This window comes from Haemaphysalis longicornis, unplaced genomic scaffold (genome assembly GCF_048455015.1).
Source record: "Haemaphysalis longicornis isolate Haplotype H1 unplaced genomic scaffold, Haemaphysalis longicornis Haplotype H1 scaffold_2, whole genome shotgun sequence".
NCBI lineage: Eukaryota > Metazoa > Arthropoda > Arachnida > Ixodida > Ixodidae > Haemaphysalis > Haemaphysalis longicornis.
The window spans coordinates 91,133,696-91,146,625 of record NW_027526295.1 but is presented as its reverse complement, the minus strand read 5'-3'; the positions used below and the strand labels follow the sequence as shown (position 1 = coordinate 91,146,625).

Here is a 12,930-nt window from a genome sequence, read left to right as displayed (position 1 = left end):
GGCGCTTTTCCCGTGGCACCAGTCTTGCTCCACCAGCGCTTCTGTGTGAGCACTTCACGGCCTAATTTAAGCATAGCGCTTCCTTAGTTCAATTGTCTCTCCTGTGTTCATTCTTCGGTTTCACAGGAACATAATATGCCCGAGTCCGGTCCTGCCACTGGCAACACGTGTTATCCAGTTGTGATCCATAATATTTAGGACAACTGACATTAATTGTGACGGGATCTTGTCTTATTAACCCCAAACCCAAAATGCACGAAAAAGCCACAGATAAAGCCAGAAAAAAGAGGAATAACGTCTCGGCGACAGTACAAACGACAAAATGCTCGATCAAAACTAAAAATTTAAAGCAGTTCCATTCATTGTAAAAGTTGTCGAAAGTGCGGCGCACTGATTCGCCAATATTTCTCTTGTGATGCTATTGTGAGTACCTTGTGTTGATGTCGCTTCTTTGTTGACGCTTGGCTTCTGCTTCCCGTTGTTGCGCAGGCGAATCGGCCCTCCGGCGTTGCTGTCACTCAGGAGCAAGCGGCCGCTTAAGCGGTGTTTGCACGAGGGAGCCCTTCAGCGAAGAAATTCTAAGTAATCATGACGCCGAGCAAGGCAGCCTTCCACCCGGCACGCTCCTTCGCCCACACGAAGGATGCGACTGCCGGACGGATACTACTGTTTGCAGTCTCAAATCTCTACCAAAAAGTATAGCAGTACTAGCAGCTTTGATTCCGCGTCGGCGGCAGTCTCTGCAAAAGCCCCTAAGTACTGATATCGTCAGGCGCCTAAAACGCAGCCGCGGACGTAGTGCACGGCTGCGAGTGCTGTTGCACCCACGGGCAGAGAACGACGAGAGACGTGCGAGGCATTTGGGGGAGGCGCAACCTTGGAGCAGCCGGCTGTCCGTCTACACCCATGAGGCTTAATGTTGCAGGGGATGTTCGATTGACTCTCTAGTAAGCTGCACCGATGACGATTTTTAGTGCAATTTGCAATGATATCATTACCTGTTTTCTCGTGTGTGCAGCCTTGTTTACGATTAGTCCCATTGTAGGAAGCAGTAACAAGCTGTCGCTCGTGCTACGTACGCCAGCATGTGCCGCCGCCCCCCGCTCGCTGCCAGGATACCCGGCTCCCTCGGTGCGCCTGTCGTGGCCGCGGCGCGTTTTCGCGTGGAGTATAACAAAAGCAACACAAATAGAGTCCCTGAAACCGTTCTAAAACTTGAGCCGAAACCGGCTGCCCGACGAGCAGATGAAGTCCCGCCATTTGCACCGCTAATGATCGGACTGTTTGTAGCGGTAGAGGAAAAGCTCCTACCTCCGAACTGAGCAGCGAGCCGGCAAGAAACCGACATATCGGTCGCATTGTGCGCACTCATGGGAGCTGCAAGCCGTATTCCTCCGCCGTGTGAATACCCCTCAATCTCGACACGAGCAACCTGGTGGATGTCCATGGCGGGAAAGACTGGGTATTTGGGGGTTTCATTTACAGGCCTGTCCTACTAACGTTGCCTGTGAAAGAAACATTGCTTTATACAAGCGGCGTTGCTCCTACTCTCCCACCAAGGGCGGCTGTGGCGCACTCTCTTGTCTAGTGTTAGTATCAGCGTAACGTTGATACCGAAAGTATTCAAGAGAAGGGGCCGCAGCCAATCAAAAGGCCTCTAGAGAGTTACAAAACAGCGCGGGTAACGAGACTCCAGAAAGGCACACAGACACAGCACTGTAAACCGCAGTCTCTGTGTGCCCTTTCCGTAGTCTCGTTTCCCGCGGTGTTTTGTAGCTCACGTACCAACAGACCCACCTTCAATACGTGTCTCTAAAAAGACACTGAAGTGAGTTTTCATTACATTGATGGCATCATTGAGTTATTTCCCGATGTATTTTTTAATTTACACTATTGTCGACGAATTTGCGGCTTAACAACGGCAGCGTCCGTGGCAACAGCGCAGCGGAAAGGTCCCGCCTTGACCCTTTGCATAATAGTAAAGTTTGCCTTTGTTGCGCATTGAGATACACATGAGCTTCGTAACATGAGGGACCCAGAATCCAACCTGACTTGAGGAAGCGGTTTTCTTTACCACGCCTTTGTTTTGGTGCGTGACGCCGTGACGTCGGACGAACGTGGACGACAATGCGGCCCTAAGTGCTCCCGACTTAAAACAACTGGGTACAATCCACGCTGTGAATGTGTTTGGAAAGCAAATCTGTGAGGGATCCCCAAACGATTCCATATGCGACGTCCCTTGAATTCATACACGTAGCCCTAGAAAGAGAGAAACCAGAGATTTTGCCTGGCTTTACCTTGGATTTGCGGCGGCGCTCCCCCCCCCCTCTTTACTCCCCCCCCCCTTAACTAAATAGCGTCGGCCACTGCCGGGCTCGAGCGACGGACGCCGCCGCTGTAGGCCGGCTGTGCGTCGGAAGAAACAAAGCGGACAGGAGCGTGTTCCGAAGGGTGAGACAGCGGAACCTAGCCATCCTGATGCACTCACACCACCGGGCGACACAAGCGCAAACACCAAAACAATCGGGCATGTGAGCTTAGTGATTCCGACTTACACAGATTTAAACTAAATAGTTCCGTAAGTTTTAGAATTGTGATAAAGCTGACATAACTTTTATAATTCGTATATATTAGGACCAGTTGCTTCATTCGTTCTTTGTAATACCTGTTAAAATACAACCGAATTGGTATTCATCAACTTAGAAACCGCAGTCCCTTTCCGACAAGCAGTACGCAAAAAAAGGGCGTTTGTCTAGCAGCCAGATCTCTGTAAGTGGTCTCTACATTTTGGTTTCCCGCCCTGCAAAGCAATTTTTAGCGCATCTTCGCCGTAGGCACACTTATTTCTGTCGGGTCCCGGTTACCCAGGACGTGCTGCGGAACAAGTTAATCAAGCCGTGCGAAGTAAGCGCGCAACAGACGCGAAGCTGTGCCAAAAGAGGCCCGACACCGTCGCTAAGGGAGACGATAAAGCCCATGGAAAAGTCCTGCCGACGCGCGCGCCTTAGTGAGCGTGGGGAACTGTGGGTAATAGCGTCCTATCGCCACATCTTCACTGTGCTCCCTGATAGAAAAGCGCCCTCCGGATCCCCAGCCGTGTGCGGAGTATCTTGTACCGGACGCCATAAAAGAACCGTTGGCTGGTAGAGGTAGAAAGCTTTTCTTTAAATCCGGACGAACTTGTCACGTCACAGTTGCGGTCGCTCATAAATTGTGAGTTGCACAGTTTTGGGGCCTGCAATTGCGCGGCCAGAACGCGCGCAGGAGTTATCGGTGGTACAGCGTATTCCGAGTTCGTGCACACATTTACGAACTCATCTATCTTGGATGAGCTGTTGCCCCCTTGTGAGACCCGCCGAGACAATTTGCTGCATTGTAGGCAAGACGGCATATTGTTTTTCGTCGCGCAGGGCCTCTCGGACGTATTAGAAGCCCGGCGCCGTACCCCCATGGGCCAGCGCACACTTCCCCATGTTTTTGTGTCCATGCACCATATCCCCTTTGCCATCGCCCCTGGCAGCTACTAATAGCCCGGCTGTTATATTCAGTTTCGGTTTTACTTAGTGTTATTTCACCCCCAGGGCGCGCGTCTGTCCTTTATGTATATAGTTGATGTGTTGTGTACAATAAACGTTTTTCGTACGGTGGAGCTGCCGGTGCTTCTTACGACCTTCGCAAACACCACATTGGCGACGAGGGTGGGATCGCAACACGTCAAGCTACCTTCAGAATTGTCCGGATCTGCCCCGCCATGAGTTTCGCCGGGCTTGCACCGCCGCCGCCGTTCTTCCTGACGCCTGGCCGTCCGTCACTTCCATGGGAGCAGTGGGAGCAGACTTTAACAGTCTACCTTCTAGCGTCCGAAACAGCTGAGTTCCCACCAGAGTGACGCAAGGCCATTTTTCTGCATTGTTTGGGGGCGGACGGGCAGCGTATTTACCGGACTTTACCTGCAGCGTCAAGCGCCGCAGCACCAGCACCAGCAAGTGCCGCAGCACCGACAGTACAACAGAAGCCTCCCGCGCCCGGTACTGACGAGCACGAGTCTGCACTCATCGCCTTACGGCAGCAGTTTTCGACGTCGTGCAACGTCGTCGTCGAGCGTCACCGTTTCCACCGCCACAGCCAGCAGGCAGACGAGTCCGTTCATGACTTTCTTGCTGCTTTACGGGAGCTCGTTTCGCATTGTTCGTTCCCTTCACAAGATGATGCTCTGCGGGACAGATTTCTTGCCGGCGTTGCTTCCAACCGCGTACGTGAACGGTTGCTGCTCGAGGGTTCCTCCCTTTCGTTCGAGAGTGCAGTGCGGATCCCTCTTCAGTTTGAGCAAGCAGCTGAAGAGCTGAAGGAATTTTCTGCTTCCGTCGAGCCTGTTTCTGTACGGCGTCGTCTCCAGTATTCCCATCTCAAAAATTCTATTCACAACCACACGCGCATTTTCAGCAGAACTTTCCAAGGAGCACGAGCGGTTTACGTGCGCCGCAGGGGCACCGCCCCCCTCCCAGGCAGCACAGGACTGTTCGGCCTTACTCAAGCCGGTGTACTTTGGCCGGTGATTTTCTGACCGGCCTTTCTTCGGCAACCATGTTCGGCCCGTGTCCAAATTTGGGCCTTTTGGCCGTATACGGCCATACTCCGATCACTGTCCAACGGACAGTGTCCGTCGGCCAGTCGACCGGCTTACGTTCATACGGCGAGATCCCAGCCGTAGGGCTCTGGCCATCCCAAAGCCACCCGTGTGCGGCCGAAGTACGGCCACCGGAGGACAGCAGAGATGCGGTCGTCGGACTCCAGCCGGACTAAAGCTGCCGGAAATTCGGCCGTGCTACGGGCATTGTAGTTTAGCCACAGTACGTTATCTGTACTGAGGCCGGTGAACGACCACTGCATGCAGCGCAAGCAGATGACTCAATCGCGCTGCCAGCAGCTCAAACCCACCATTTTGGATCCACTGCACCCACATCAAAGTGAGCCCGCGCGCAACCACCAGCCGTCCAGCCTTCAGCGCAGCCTGGCTTAATTATCAACATCAGTTTACACCAAAACTAATTTATTCAACAGCTCATAAATGGTCGTTCCTTTAATTGCTGTGCCTCTTTTACTGTCGAATACAGCAAATGTTCATTTCTTTGCAGAGCTGGAATAGATGTATTGTGCAGGTCCTGATATCTTCTGTGGGGCGGCTTACCTGTAATAAACAAGGAAAGATGGGGGGGGGGGGGGGGGGGCGGAATGCGCATACTTTAATGGGTTGAATTTCACAAAGATGAAAGTGCCGCTTTTAGGCAATTTGTTTTAATACAATACTTTCATGCTATGACTAAATCAACTATTTTTACAACAGCTGCTTGGCCAGTTTTTTGTATATAAAACCGGTGCGAATGCCTTTACGAAGCGTTTCGGTATTCCACAAAACACTCAGCAGCAAACTATAATTTGCTTCACACAAAAGGTATGTCCAGTATTTGCCCATTTTTTTGCAAAGACATTTTCTACTCGATCAACTTTTCTGATGATCTTTCACAGGGCTGACCCTAGAAGAGATCAAAGAAGTACTTTCAGTTTCAATATATTTTTTATGTTGTTGTCATGAGTTACGTGCACACTCCTTAATAGTCCAAAGGAACTTAATTTTCCTCTAAGGCGTACTAAGTTAAGAAAATTCTGGACGTGTTGCGAATGACGCCGTTCTTTAGATGGCTGCAGTTGTATCCCTCTGTGTTCACGCAAGGAAAGGCGTAAGGCAAGAGTTTCATGTTTTCTTTGAAACAAATAACTTAGCAATTGTAGTATTCATACAGCAAATCTTGCATACTGCAAAGAATAAAGCAATAAATATTTCATTGGTCAAGTTTGAACGCGTAGGGTTCTCAACCCGTCGGAGGCGAACTTGGGGCTCCGCAAGTTTATTTACTTATTTATTCATTTATTTATTTATTTCTTTATTTATTTATTTGGTTATTTATAGGTTTGTTCAGTTATAATAATTAATTAATTTATTTATTTATTTTTATTTTATGCCTGCTTGTCTTGCATGCATTACAGCAGGGAGATACATAACACTAAGCATCAAATATGACACCAAATAACAAAATAATTCTAGAAAGCGCGGTGAAAATCGTCATTATAAACAGTGGATAAAATCATACGTGGAAGATAATTACACTCTCATATTGATCTAAAATAAAATGAATCGCGCAAGGCGTCACCTTAAAGGAAATTAAATAATTTGCTTCAAGCTAGCGATCACACTTTGGGATATGTAGAATGGCGCTTGGATATATTTCTCCCCTTCTATTCCAGTTTTGGAATGATAGATATGACGAAAAAATTTCAAACTCAGGTTTCGTCTATGATCTTTCCCGTCTTACCATTTAAGTTTACTTTTACTTTCCCTCATCCTAAGTTCACCATGCCAATACGAAGAACGAATCGCACTACCCTATTCTGTATGTTTTCGAGCGTATCAACCAGCTCTTTGCAGTGGGGATCCCAGAAAACACATGCGTACTCCTACATTGAGCGCACATGAGTGAAATACGGTTGTTCTGTTAAGTTAGGTGGAGGTTCGGTGAAATTTTATCTCGGAAAGCCAAAAACACGTGCAGCCGTAACTTTTATGTTGTGAACGTGCCTATTTCGCTAACAACTCGTTAAATAAACTCCTGGTTATTTATATTCCCCAGCCGTTCTAAAGTAGGGTAATTTACTGTATACGCAGTCAATTAGAATGAAGGTGTTCTTGTAAAGTTGATGTTAACAGACTTTTTAAGATTCAACGACTTTTCTGAACCAGCACAACAGGATGTTATTAATTTGAATCATGCTGCAAGTATTCGGAATCACGTTCATTCGCTATGGTCCTGTAAATTACACAGTCATTCGCGAACATTTTTAACAAAGATTTGAGGCCACACTAACAAAAAAAGGGCCCGCAACTGAGCCTTGGGGAATTTCTGAGGTCGCGGGAACATATCCGGACGGACAACCATTGAGAGCGACCAACTGCTGTCTTAAAGAGATATACTCGGCTATCCATGCAATAACCGATTCATTCAGTTTATTTCCCGCAATGTACTAACAAGAAGGTGATATGAAACCCCGTCAAATGCTTTTTTGCCGTACAAGAAATTGGTCAGCTACTTTAAGCTTATCTATTGCTAGAGCCAAATCGTGCGTGAACTCAACAAGCTGCGTTGAGCAAGAAAAATCCGACGAAATCAGTGTTTGCTAGGATGCTAGCGATTATGTTCACCCAAATGAGTCATATCCCACGTGTATCTAATCTCAATTTCAAGCACCTCAACTAAATTAACATCCAGGATTCGCCATTGACAAGGCTCTGTTGTAATGGCTAATTCAAAATAACAGTTGTTTCTAAATAGGCAGTCATAAAATCCCATGAAGTAACATAGTGCATGGCACGAAGTTGAGCCTACCAATGCACGAGCTACCCTCTTCAACGGTTATCACAAACAATATAGTGCACATTGTTTTTCGCAGTATTATTGTGAGAAGAATAGCCAGAAACTTGCTCTTTTGCGCGCCATTGCCTTTCTTTGTTGGGGAGTCCTTGACATGGCGCCGGTTCAGCTCCTGCGTGGTGGCCGCTTGCTCTACACCATTTAAGGCCACTTATTTTGGTGAACCACTGCCATCTCGGGTTGGACGTCGCTGCCGGGTCGATGTCTCCAATGGTCTCCATTTCTTGAGGGGGCGAATAGCCTCGAGATGATGCGGCGACGAAGCCGACGGGCGAGGCGTTGTAGCGGCTATGACTGGGGAGGCTTAGCTCACCCGTCGGTGTGGCACAGTCTTCTTGCGGCAATAACTGGCATTTCGATGGCCTCAACGTTTCCCTGGTAATGTCCAGTAAGTCCTTGCACCTTGCCCGTTCACCTAGAACGCTCATTACGGTTTGACAAACGTAGTTCCTTCATTTAAAACCTAGAAACACCGAGCGGATGAAAAACAAGTCTGCACCATTCGACTCCCTAACGGCTCTTTCTTCACCCAGGGAAAAACCAGTCCTAGATCGGCGGGTCTTCTTCCAAGCACGTCTCTGCGTGAACTCTCGGCGCCCAGACGCGCGCCGTTGTTCGTATGATGACGTATAACCTGATACCTTACGAAGGCCGGTCTCCTCTTGAACACCGGTTGCCGAACATTCTGCGGCCAATCGCTTCCCGTAATATGCCGAGGACCGCTAACCGAATGAAAAAATTCCCCCGCATTTCCCCGAGGGGGAGAATGTGAAAGTGCGAATGCACGGTTGTCGGCCCGCTTGCGGCGCTTGCGCTCGGCCCCCGCAGCCCACCCCCTCGCCGCCTTCTCTTCCATCTCTTCCATCGGGTTTGTAGTATCACGTGTACACCACGCAGTTATCAAGCCGCTATAACGCCGCTGAGTCGCCAACGCACGCCGCTGACGACGTAGTTTGAATGCGTTAAAGATATAAGGCGCGTCTAACACTGATATCACCGTCGCGTCTGTGGCTTGGTCGATAGCGCATCGCGCTGCGGCCCGCAAAGTCCTCGGATCGAAACCTGGCGCCGGATGCTGTTTTTTCTTTAAAAGCACTGCGGACGCCGCCGCCGACGCCGGCGGTGGATGGTTTGGGGTCGCTTATAAAGAGCATTCGCTCTTAAAACGTACATTATTAGGCCGTAAGTCGGCCGGTCTCCTTTATAACACCGGCTGCCCAAAGAAAACGAATATTCTGCCACCGGACGCGCGGTTCACCGTTGAAAGAGCGAACGCGCGGCAGACGCGCTACGGCCGGTCTCCTTTGGAACACCAACTTCCAAAGAATACGGATATCCTGTGGCCGGTCGCTTGCCGTGCTTCGGATGAACACCGCTTCCCGAAGGAAAAACGGATGCCCTAAAGACGTACTCCGGCCGATTTCTTTATCAACATCGGCAGCCGAAAGGCAACCGAATATCTGGCAGTCGGGCAGCTGCCGTTGTGCGTCTGAACACGGCCGGCCGGAGAAATACCGAAGCGCTGGTTGCCGAATGTTGGCCGTTCATCGTATGATCAGTGGCTGCCAGAACCTGGATGCTGGCCGGACATGCCAGAAAGCGGTCATATACGGGCCGGTCTTAGGACACACTTTCTGTGCCGCCTGGGCTCGGCGAGACAGAGATAGCAGGTCCGTTTCACCGCACTGTTTCCGATGTGGCTCGCGGAATCACCGCGCATCAGCGTCGCAGTGCCCAGCGCAGGGAAAGGAGTGTTCATTTTGCGGTATCAAGGGCCCTTTCAGAAAGTATGCAACCGCAAGCGACAAATGCAAAGCAGGGTTCGTGAAGTTGGATTCAATGACGATACTTTGTCAGGTGGTGCTGAGCAAGTTTTGACTGTGCAGCATACCGCTCGCAGCGCTATTTACGTACACGTGCGCGTTGCGGATGTCAATTTGGTGTTCCTTGTTGACTCAGGGTCCTCTATTTCAATTTTGTCGGAGCAAGAATTTCGTCGTCATTTTCAAAGTGGTGTGCTCCAACCAGCTCCCCACATCACCTTGTTTGACTACCCTAAGCGTTTAATTTCCGTGCTAGGCTGTTTCCAGGCAGACGTTCAATTTAAAGAGCGCTATGCTCCAGTTCTTTTGTACATCGTTGGCCAAGAAACTTGTCTCATTGGCCTTGACGGCATTAAGGCTCTACATTTTCGAATTCAGGGATCCACTCTCGAGTGCCTGCACGCGTCCGTTTCCCCGCCGCCGCGTGTCAATGGCCCGACACTTTGTCACATTCCAACGCAGACAATAGCGCAACCCAGGAAAGCAAACCTTCCGCCAGCCTTGGCGCACGACTTCGGTTCACTTTTGAGTCCTCAGTTGGGCCTTGCTAAGCGGTTCACGCATCGTGTCAGGTTTCGGCAAGGCGTGCAACCGGTATCTTCGAAGCTTCGCCGTCTTCCATGTTCACTTCGGGAACCAGTGTCAGATGAACTTCACAGGTTGTTGGGCTTTGTCATCATCGAACGTGTCGATGCTTCTGAATGGGTTTCGCTCATTGTTGTCGTTGACAAAAAAGATGGCAGCATCAGGATTTGTGTTGACCTTCGGGAGCCTAACAAGGCTCCCGAAGGCAGCTTCCAGGCCTTCGGGAGCCTTGTACCAGGCAGCTTCCCGTTGCCTGATACAGAGGAACTTCATACCTTGGTAGGTGCGACACACTTCTCAAAACTTGATTTGGCTTCTGCAACCGTTCTTTCGCAACCGGACAGCAGGGACCTCACAGCCTTCATTACACATGAAAGGCTTTTTAGGTTCAAAAGAGTTTGTTTTGGGTTAGCTTCCGCCCCAGCGGCATTTCAGAAGATGATGGCCACAATTCTTGATGGCTGCCCTGGTGTGTTGTTCTACATTGATGCTGTGATAGGTTTTGGGAAAAGTGCAGAAGAACATCTTTCGAACGTGACAACGGTCTTGCAGAAAGTCAAGGACGCAGGCCTGAAATTGAACGACAAATGCCTGAACGACAAAAGCAATAAAACACTAGTGCTTTATTGCTGCGAACGCACAGTTGAGCAAAGAACGGCATCAGATCTTCCGGAAATATTGTGCGCATGTTGAATGCAGTGCTCTACACCAGTTTAACATTTTTAGGAGGATGAGTTGATAAAAAACCTTTGCTGGTGAGTGACCTTTCGAGATTTTTGTTTTTAGTTGAGGATGTTTATATCTAACAGTAGTAATCACCTGCTGCATGCTTGTTAACCTTAAGGCAAAAAGTTTTATCTTGATTTAAAATTGGCACAGTGCTTAAATTGTGTACAATTTATTATCCCGTGTTTTTGCCAGCTTCTGGTCCCCTCCTTCTTGGTGCCTTTTAAGCTGTGGATAGGAGCAAAGCTACCAATGTGGTGTTGCTGATCAACGTGTTCTTGTGAAAGTATACCGAGCCGTGCTTCCACAAGTTCGAGTATATCGTTTCAATTTCTTATTCGCAGCAGTTAACCACTTTCTGCGTGTACCTTCTGTTGCAATTCGACTTTTTCTTGCAGGCCCAAGATGTTTCATTGTAACAAAACATAAAAATGCTGATGTGTTTCAGTCTTTCAATATTAAGTGCGCGCGTGATAAATAAAAGCGAACGTTTTCAGGCCCTTTTGCACTTCCCGAAGCAATGTGACTGAGCAATGCTACAAGCAAACATGGCTCTCTGAAGGAAGTCTCGTCTTTGTGTATAAGGCACAGTGGTGTCTCATACCGCTTGCCAACTATATTCGGGTGCAACTTAAGAACGACAACGGAAGTCCCTCCCTGCCTTCCAGTTGCACCGGCTGTTCCAGCGCGAGTTGCCAAAAGTGGCTTAATCTGACTATTTTGAACGGGACACGAGTCATTTCCCTGATTTGTGAACTTAATATGCTTATGAATTACCGCAGCGACAACAATGGAAGTATATGAGAAAAAGGTGATCATGCTATGAATAAATCAATCTCCTTTCGAAACGCCTCGCCACGTTTTCGCCTCCCCACCGCACCGGCTGTTCGTCCGCGCGCTGCGATGAGTGGCTTAATTTGAGTATTTTGAACGCGACACGAGTCATTGCCCTGATTTGTGGACTTAATCTGCTTTCAAATTCCCACAGCGACAACAATTGAAGTAGACGAGAAAAAGGTGATCATGCATGAATTAAATTAATCTCCATTCTACAGAGCCGGCAGAGCATCCGGCTCTGGGTCCATCGACTGGCTGCGACGGGCCGAAACAAGAGTCCCCTACGGCAGTGCTGTGCCACCCGCCACGTCTTTGTGGCTGGCCGGGTGGGCTGTGCCGTCCTTGCTGCACCTGCTCTTTGAGTGCCTGTAGTTTGCGAGAAGGGGGCCGAAGCTGCTGGCCGCAGGGCGGTAAGTCGACCGCTGGACCAGCTGCTGTGGCTGCCGCACTGTACTAGTGAGCGCAACCTAGCCCAAAAGGGCCTGGACTCGTACCTGGACGCGTAGGGACTCCTCCCCGCAATGGGGTTTGCAGGCCAGTGATTTGGGAATAGAGAGATGATCTGAGGTTTTTTTTTGTTTAGCTCCTTTTTTGTGTGTGTGTATGTGCATGCGCGTGCGTGGGTGTGCGTACGTGCGTGCGTGTGTGTGTGTATTTCTTATCTTTTTATTTTTTACCCTCTTTCAATACTCCTCACTTCGCCTCTCCTCTCTATCTACTTGTCCTCTCTTTAGTTCCCGCACACCTTCGGGCATTTCGGTGACTACATGTGATAAATTACGCTTGCTGGTAGTGGATATGTTTGATTTTACTGGCAATAAATTCATTCAGAGATTAATTTTGGTAAATAATACAGATTACTGGAATTTTCTTTCTTATACTTCTTTTGTAGTAGCTATTTGTAGATCTAAAGCATATTTATTTATTTATTTATTTATTTATTTATTTTGAATACCCTAAAGGCCCAAAAGGGCATTACATAGGGGGGGATGCAATTCAAACAACGCAACTCAACACATATGAATACAAACTACTAACGGCAGTCAGACACATATCTGTGTAAAAGGTTCAATTTACAAAAACAACTTAGAGAAAGAGAGAGAGTAAGATGGCAATTAACATTTTCAGTGCATGACACCACTGAACCAGGCACTCGCGGGGGTCAGTTTTAGAGAAAATTCACTGTTCAAAACAACACCACCACCACCAATAACAAAAAAACAAAGCACAGAAACCAAAGGGCTGACAAAAGTTACGTTTGTACATCTAATAGATGTGAAAATATCTTATATTTTTAAAAACGCACCCAACGCAGATTGTAAAGCAGAGGTGTTAGTGAGAGAGACAATATTTTGAGGACGAACGTTCCACTCCTGTATAGCCAACACCAGAGGGGAGTTTTGATGTTTTTTTGTCCTGGCAAATATGGGAGCAACTTTGCATGTATGGTCATTGCGGGTGGACACGTAAGGGGC

The 12,930-nt window shown here is 48.5% G+C and overlaps 1 pseudogene; it reads left to right on the top strand.

The window, feature by feature from the left end:
- Positions 1–3,751: 3,751 nt before the first annotated feature.
- On the top strand, positions 3,752–11,961 carry LOC144168156 (uncharacterized; annotated as a pseudogene).
- Positions 11,962–12,930: the final 969 nt, after the last annotated feature.